At 40.1% G+C, this 8,926-nt stretch overlaps 1 long non-coding RNA gene across 1 annotated transcript; it reads right to left on the reverse strand.

The window, feature by feature from the left end:
- Positions 1-4,641: 4,641 nt before the first annotated feature.
- On the reverse strand, positions 4,642-8,190 carry LOC117526420. The gene is made up of 3 exons (XR_004565283.1): positions 8,037-8,190; positions 6,923-7,219; positions 4,642-4,660 (listed from the first exon to the last, which is right to left on the reverse strand). It is a non-coding gene; the product is annotated as an uncharacterized LOC117526420 (long non-coding RNA).
- Positions 8,191-8,926: the final 736 nt, after the last annotated feature.

Consider the following 8,926-nt stretch of genomic DNA (forward strand, 5'->3'; position numbering starts at 1 on the left):
GAACAGTCCTAAATGATTTTCTGGTGGGGTTGAATAAAATGTGGACCGTGCAATCCACTTTTAACAATGTTGCGCCCTCCCTCCACAACTATTCCAATTCTCTTGACATACCCCACATCCCTCCTCTGTACATATCCAAATAATCTCAATCTCATCTCTCTCACTTGGGCCACAAACTATCCAACCTGTGCAGTTTCTCTGATACACTTTGTATTGTTCCGACTGGCTTTCATTCCCCTTCTCCGGTGCATACCTCCACCTATCCAGGATAACTTAACCTGCTTTCTGCAGATCACAATGTCATCCACAAACTTAATAGTCCATGAAGACTCCTAAATTCGGCCTGACCTTGTCCATCAATCTGTCCATCCCCACTGCAAACAAGGGTGCCAAGCCAGTCAATGCAACACCACCTCCGCCTTAAACACATCAGTCATTTCTACAGTACATCTCATTACATCACAAATATCATGCACCAACCTTGCATACTTTCTAATACAATACTGCAAATCTTCTCTCAGCATCCTGTCATAAGCTTTCTGTAAATTGCCTTCTCTTTAATTCTCCATAGTACTCTCAAAGTAAATATTGGCTCCTGTTTATTTGCATGAAACCATGTTTATGCTCAGAGATCTTCACCTCTTCTCTCGTATAAATTAACACTGTTCTTCCCCCAAAATTTCATTTGGTGGCTCATCAGCTTTGTGCCTCTGTAGTTATTACGCCTCTGCACATCATCATTCTTGAAAATCAACACTAATCACACATTTTCTTTGATTCTCAGGGAGATGACTCACAAGATACTCACAAATGTTAATAACTGCAAGTTCATTTTGACAGGCTCTTGACTTCATCTGAAACTGTAAAATTTGAGCACAAACTTGACAAGCATGTTGCAGCCAATCCAATAATGGAGACGTGTCCTAAATCAAATGTTTGCTTTACTATTATCCCTCTATCTCGAGAGGAAAAGAAAACAGGATGAAGTTTCCAGCAGTGAAACAATAGTAACACTTCTGAACTACCACATAAACAAACGTAAATCTACAGATAAACTACCACATGCAGACCTGGCAGGACTAGGACAAAGAACATCAGTTTTTATGCAAACGTTCATGGCTCTATAACACAAGCACAGTGTACACATACGTCATGACATCCAGGCAACCAGGAACACAACAGTTGGTGCCAAGCAACATGACAGGACATGTCAATGTAACGAGGTGAAGTCCAGATTAAAAAGATGTTCCGAGTAGCTTGGCGAGTGCGGAAATTCCCTTTTGGTTGACATGCTAAATGGTGAATGGTAATGGAAAATGGACTGCATTTATATAGCGCTTTTTCATCTGCATCAGACGCGCTTTACACATCAATGCCTCACATTCACCCCGATGTGAGGCTGCTGCCAAGCAACATGCCCACTACACACCGGGAGCAACTAGGGGATTAAGGACTCAAGGGCCCTTAGTGATTTTCTGGTCAGTCTGGGATTTGAACCGAGGATCCTCTGGTCTCAAGCCCAACACTTTAACCACTAGACCAGAGGTGGGTAATTATTTTTTGCAAAGGGCCAAATGAGAAACAGAAAATATTGTGGAGGGCCAGGCCAAAAGGCTAAACTCAAGTTGCACAATAATAATTTTATTCCTATATAAAAAGCAGTAAATAGCATTGTTTTGATAAAATGTTCGTTCTGATTAGTAATTTTTATTATAGTGGTGCTGTTGGGAACTATCACCACACAACACTTCCACTCGGGGTCTTTTAGTACTGTTTCTGGTCTGATTCTGTGCTGAATTGTTTATTAGATACATTTATCTAAAATGTTTGTGTTACATTGACACACTATGTTAAGAATGTGCAATAAACTTATTTGAAAGGAAAAAAGAATGTACAGAAAGACAATTTAAAATTTAAAACTTTTTTTTTGTTTTTACACATTCCGCTGCATAATTCTCAATTTGAAAAGTTTGAATTCCCAAGTCATAATACCAGGCTGGGGGCATTCACTTCAGAGTGTGAAAATCTCACCTCTCTATATTGTCAAAAAATAAAATAAAAATAGAAAAACAAAAGGTTCAGTTTTCTCCCCGAGTCAGCAGGTGCATTTCTGGAAAACATCATATTACTCTGCATTTTACTCTGCATTTGTCGGAATATCTCAGCGTGTGATGTACATTTTAGGAAAAGCAGAACATCCTGATGGCTGACAGACAATGCAATGAACACTGCTTCATCCAACAATGAAGCTTCTGAGCTTTGATTCGAAAGTGAAGGTTTAGATTTACAGACGCTGTTCAGGTTTTTTTGTTCTTCTCAGTGGAGCTGGTAGGGTTTATTTTTAATTTTACTTTGAGTGTCTGTCTCGACGTGAGACTGTTCTCTAACGGAGCAGCACGCACTGCACTCGCGCAGTGCGCACGCGCGCTAAGTTTTCACACAGTGGAAAGCGGCTCGTTTTACCGTAACTGCATCAAAATGAACAGTTATAACTTAAAAAAAGAGACATAATAACACAACATCACACTTATGTAAACTTTGGAATTAATCTGTGGTTCTGTTTTTGACTTTAGCAGCATTTCATTCAAGTGCGTGCTGAGACTTTTTTTCTAACAAGCGCTGTCGGAAACACTTCGAAATGTTCTGATTTCAGTGGGACATGTCCTTTAAAATATAGAAGAATGGAAATAATGTACATTGCTATCCAGCCCCAAAATTTCAAACTGTGGCGCGGTACTTGAATAATTTCAAATTCCGTTCTGCTGTTTTTTTCATAAAGGCCTCTCTGTTCACTGTCACAGGGGCTGCAGCGTCATTCTTAGTCTCTGAGTGGATCGATCCCACAGCGGACAGCGTTGATCGAGTCGGCTGTGCACCTGCCTCTGTGACGCTCGGTGCAGGTGTGCTTCCTCCCCCGACAGCCCGGCGATCACTCCCGCACGGCTTGTGGTCCCACCAAGATGAACAAAAAATGCAGAGATCATCCTCTGATCAGCTGGTTTGTGTAACACTTGCATTTTGTCATGATTTGTGTCATCTGGATGTAAACAGGATAAAATAAAGAGCTGAAGTTTATGTGAAATTTCCTGCAAAAGCGGGTTTGTGCGGCAATAGATTCCCACCAAGTCTCCTGCTCAAACATCATAAGATGACACTACACTATAGCGGCGCTAGATGGCAGTATAACGGTGTGACGCCATTGTTCCATTGTCTGGGAAGAACCCCGGGACAGTCCGAGTCAGCCAAAGGGCCGAATACGACCCGCGGGCCATAGAATGCCCAGGTGTGAACTAGACCATCACCTCCCCTAGAGTGGTAGAGCCTTCAACGCAACTGCGTTATCAGGTGTTTATACTCCACCAGGGCCGTGGCCACAAAGATATATCACAATAACAAATGTGCTTTATAGCGGATTCAGTTAGAATTTTAACGTTTAATTTCCAGAGCATGGGAGGTTCCAACCTAACTGGAAGCAGGTTTATTCAACATAAACAGGACTAGATGCAAACGTAAACAGCATCATTACAGAAAATCAGCTCATCACAGCTGTGCCATTCATGCAAAAGGTACAGATTGGTACAGTGCAGTAATAATGACAAGTGAATTCTCAGTGTGAAGAAAACTACGCAACTGTCTTAATCCTTTTTCTTGACTCCTTACTGTGAGAGAGATACCACATCAGTTGGGCGGAATAATTTTAGTAATTTATTCATTTTAGTATTTTGTAATGACAGCATGGTGGCACAGCGGTTAGCACTCTTGCCTTATAACAAGAAAGTCTGGAGTTTAAGGTCCACCTCAGCTCCAGTGTCCTTGTACATCTGGAGATACATCAGGAATCCAGTGTAAAACTTGTGCCATATCAACATGCAAATTTGATCAACTGTTGTGAGCCCCAAGCAAACAGGAGTTAAAAGAAGGAGTAGATTAATTTTTTTAAACAATTTCTCAGAATGATTCTCTTCCTCAAATCTCTTTCAGTTTTCTATCAGACGCCCTCCCCCACACCCACTCAGTGATTCCTGCAGCAGTAGGACTATTGCTGACACATTGATTTTGTTGGCCACTTCTCTCCACGTTTCTGTTTTTCCAGCTTGTGGTGTTTCCTTTACGTGAGAAACCTGACTTTCTAACAGCAGCTCTTCTGGTGCCCTACCCTCCACCACTCCTCCAGCCACAGAGTAGCTGATTGATGGCTTCCATCACAATAAGTAATAGCACCCTTGACACTTGCACTAATTTGATCCCTGCACTGGCACGCAATCTTTTGTGCCAATGTGTAAACCCGTCATAAACTGTGTGTGAACTGTGCGTGGCTGCATGTCACTGTGCATAGAAAACTTTGAAATGTTGAAAACGTCTGGTATGCATTCATTTTGTGAACTAATCGTGAACATTGTGCAAGCTATTTGAAAAACCTGCGTGTCACTGCGTGTTATTGCGCACAGGGCATGTGAACAATTAATATGAGATGTTACATCTATAATAAAGATCGTTTTACAGATACATTAGCTAAACTCATAAGAAGGAATGAAAATGCAGCTGTTTTACTAATTCAACGTATTATAAATAATTACCTTTTGAGACAAGATTCCGATTGCGTTCCCCAGCACATGATGCGTATGAGACAACCTGCAGCGTAGATAATTTCTCTGTGATTCTGGGAGTGATGACAGAATGGTTTCCTCAGCCAAGTTCTGAGAGCAATGCATCACTGGCTACGAAATGATTATTTTATATACAGTAGTGTAGCTTTAAGTGTGACCGATTGCACTGGCGCAACAAATTGTGCAGCAGTGCAGGGATCAAATTCTTGGAAGTGTCAAGGTGCCTTAAGTCACTTCAGCTGCTCCCCTGACGCCCTTTTGACACAACCACATAGAAATAACTGCACTGAACCGCTTGGCCACCTGCCTGATGATTTACATTACAATATACAGTAAATAGTATGATGGTAAAAATTTTCATTGGTCCTTGTTCTTGGGAGAAGATATTCTGTTTTGCATCGTGCAGAATTGATGTTAACCTTTGATGTTAGGGAGAAATGCAGCCTTAAGATACCTTGACACACTGCCGCGCAATTCGTTGTGCCAATGCAACCCGCTTTGTCTCATTGGATGCTGCGTTATATGAAATTATTTTGCAGTGGATTAATCATTTGCTCTCAGAACGTGGCCAATGAAACCCCCTCTAATCGCTTCAGGAATCAGAGGAATTTTCTACAGCTGTAGCTGAGCTTGTGCGCTTCATGACGTGGAGAACGCATTTGGAATTGTCTCAAAAGGTAATTATTTATAATATTTATATTGTAATGGCTTGGTAACACAGTTGCATTTTCATTCCTTCTTATGAGAATCTGTAAAATTATGTTTCTGATAGATTTAACATCTCGTCATAATCGTTCAGATGAGCTGCGCTGTGATGCACAGCACTGATGCAGTGACTCACACTGACACTCAGTGTTTTTGAACAGACTGTGCGATGTTCAAGACTAGTTCATATAAGTGGAATGAAATTAATGCATGCCAGAGATTTTGAACATTTCAAAATTTTCTTTGTGCACTTGCACGGAACCACACAGTTTACAATGATTTATGACTTTACAACAAGTTTACCTCTCTGGTACCCCACGTTGCGTGCCAGTGTGGGAATCAAATTCATGCAGTATCAATAGTGCAGCAGATAACTGAAAAATCATGCAAATGGTGATACAAGCACCAAGGTTGGCACACATTGCTTTTTGAACAAACCGACTGGCCACTTGAATTTTCAGTAGGTGGCCAGGTAGGGGTCGATTGAAAAATTATACAGGGGTCAAAATAAAAAATGCTGAAATCATTTTGAAAACTACACCACGTTATTTGTGTGATCATAAAGATTCCAAAAAGGTATAGATTGGGCTATCTATGACTGAATGATTAGGATTATGGGTAAAAACAGCAAAAATGGTGACAAAATCAGTTTCAGTTTGTACAGGGGTCAAAAGTTAAAGTTGCTCCAATTTTGGTAAAAAATGATGCAAATTATTAGTTGAGGTAACAGGGTTTTAAAAAGGAATAGTTTGGACCATGTATCATGCTTTGTTATCATATTACAGGGTAACATATGTCACATGTCAGAGAATCCATGGACGTTGACCTGTTTGAGCTTTACTTTGGAGACCAAACATTCAACACAATCAAAACTATTCCATTTATTAATCCTATTAGCTCAACCAATAATTTGTATCACTTTTTACCAAAATTAGAGCAACTTTAACTTTTGACCCCTGTACAAACTGACACTGACCTTTGTCACCATTTTTGCTGTTTTTACCCCATAACTTCTGATCATTCAGGCATAGATAGTCAAAACTATACCTTTTTGGAATCTTTACGACCAGACAAATAATGTGGTGTAGTTTTCAAAATGATTTCAGCATTTTTAATTTCGGCCTCTGTGTAATTCTTCAATTGACCCCTACCTGGCCCCCTATTGAAAATTCAAGTGGCCAGTTGGTTTGTTCAAAAGAGTAATGTCTAAGGAGTATTTGTGCCAACTTTGGTGCTTGTATCACCAGTTGCACGATTTTGCTCAAAATATTCTCTTAGTCGCTGCACTACAAGGTACCTTTAGAGTCCCTCAGACTATATGCTTTTGAACTTTGGGCTCTATGTGCTCACCCTGGTGTTAACCATTTGGTGTTAACAAATGGGTTGTTTGCTCACCCAGACATTTGAATCAGATGATGAGAATCTAAATCATATTCAAAAATGTTGTAAATGCAGTCCATTTACCATTTATTGAGGCCCTATGTCCCTGTTTCATCGGATGCTTCTATGTGTGTTTCTGTGTCAACTTAAAGAGACTAGTGCACCAGTTTTAGACAACCATGACCACACATTACACCCCGGACAGTGCAGATAAAAAGTAAGAAACTTACCATACACTATGAGTTTATAAGTGGATGAAAAAACATGTCCTTTTTTCGAGTCGATAATAAAAATTCCAGAGTCACTTTTCTGGAGTCCTGTGATTGAAAAGCGTCCATCCTTGTTCAAGTGAATTCTGCCCCAGTACAATTCCTCTTCTATGATCAGACAGTTATTAAATACTGTTGCAATTACATTTTTATTAGTGGAAAGAAAGGCTCTCTCCCACACAGAGTCAGGCAGAGTGATGGATCGTCCTTCAATACTTGTCAGGTTCCTTATCTGCACATCAGCAGATGAGGTTGTCGCTGTAAAATAGATATATAACCATCAAACATGGAATTTCAAGTAGTTATTAATATAAAGAGTTTAAGAAGCTGCTAAAATTCTTGGGGTGGGGTACAAAGAATTAAGTCATAAATGGACCCATTGAACAGTGCAGTTGCTGTTGGACTTAGTACAAATTGAAGTGTACGTTTTTGCAAATAATTTCTTGGTTCCGCTGTAAACTTCTTGCTTTCTACGCTCTTCCTTGCAGCTGTGTAGATTTTCTTTCTTTCTTTTTTTTTTTTTTGGTGAGTAAAGCTAAGTGGTGTAGTATTTCACATGATGGCTTGTAACCTGATATAGGGTACTGTGTGTTCCAGCACAGTGTGAACAAAACCAGTAGTTGCTCTCCCTGTGTGTGTTACTCGCCCACAAAACAACTATGAAGTGTCTCTTGGCTCCACATTCGCCTTCGTCTTATATTAAAATGATGTCAAACTGCACGGGACAACATCTTGATCATAAAGTGTTTGGCTGATGTCATATAGAAAAAGACATTTTAAAGAAAAAAAAAAGAGAATATTACAAACAAACAAAATTTAAATTCCCAAATTGTTATTATGCTTGTTTTTTAACCTTTATGAAACCAGGTTAGTCCCATTGATATCAAGATCCAGTTCACCAAACCTGTATGTCTTTATGCCTATTATTGTAAAAAATATTAAATAAGAAATTGATAATTTTGCACAACAATACAGTCTAAAAATAAAAAAACAAAAGTGCAGAGAAAGAAAGAAAAAACGCACACATTTTCATCAATGCTAGTGGTAAAAAAAAAATGAACCAAAGTATACTCACCTGTTATAAGACTTATAAGAATGACTATCCTCAGCTGCACTTTTATGTGATCCATCACGCAGCATTGTTTGTTTCAAGGTTATTTCCAGCAACACTGAAAGGAAAAAACCGTCTGTCAGCCAAACTGAAAAACACATTCAACAGTCAGTTGGAGGAGGGGCTGGAAACGTCAGAACAAAGGCTCTTCCTCAGTCCATTTTCCCCCCCCAAAAAACATAATTCCTGTTCAACCTCGGATCGTAGGCTGTTAAAACAAATTTTTAACATTCTGTCTTGGCGTGGAGAAGGTTCCTGGTTCAAACCCCACCCCTGCCACATTTCTCCATATAATGCGTAGTTGTAAGAAGGCCATACGGTGCAAAACATTTGTGTGAAATCAACATGCAGATCCTCATTGGATCTGCTGTGGCAATCCTGAGTGAAAACAAAGGAGCAGCCGAAGGGACTTACTTATTGTACCAATCACATTGTGTAATTCTAAAAACCTTATTTGTCTGCAGTGACATTGTCTCTTGGACCTCGGCTTTTGAGGTGATTGAAAGACATCTGGAAATGGCTCATGACATTAAGTGGTTGGTGCATAGAGGTGGTTAGTGACGCAAATATCTTTGCAGGAGAACAAAAGTCCAAGTCCTTCCGATCCTGGTGCTTTAGCGTTCTATCTCATTGGGCTGCGACAGTGTACAAGCGGCATTTGCAAGGGAAATTGCTGTGGAAATGTGGCGTCATCTGTCAATCAGAGCCAAAATGCAGGAGGATGGAGGACATGTGCCATCTATGCCAAATCAGCATGCAGATCCACCTCAGATCTGCTGTGGAGATCTCGAGTGAAAACAACATAGGAACAGCCAAAGGGACTTACAATGTTAGTGCCATCCATCCATCCATTT

This window comes from Thalassophryne amazonica, chromosome 15 (genome assembly GCF_902500255.1).
Source record: "Thalassophryne amazonica chromosome 15, fThaAma1.1, whole genome shotgun sequence".
Lineage (NCBI taxonomy): Eukaryota > Metazoa > Chordata > Actinopteri > Batrachoidiformes > Batrachoididae > Thalassophryne > Thalassophryne amazonica.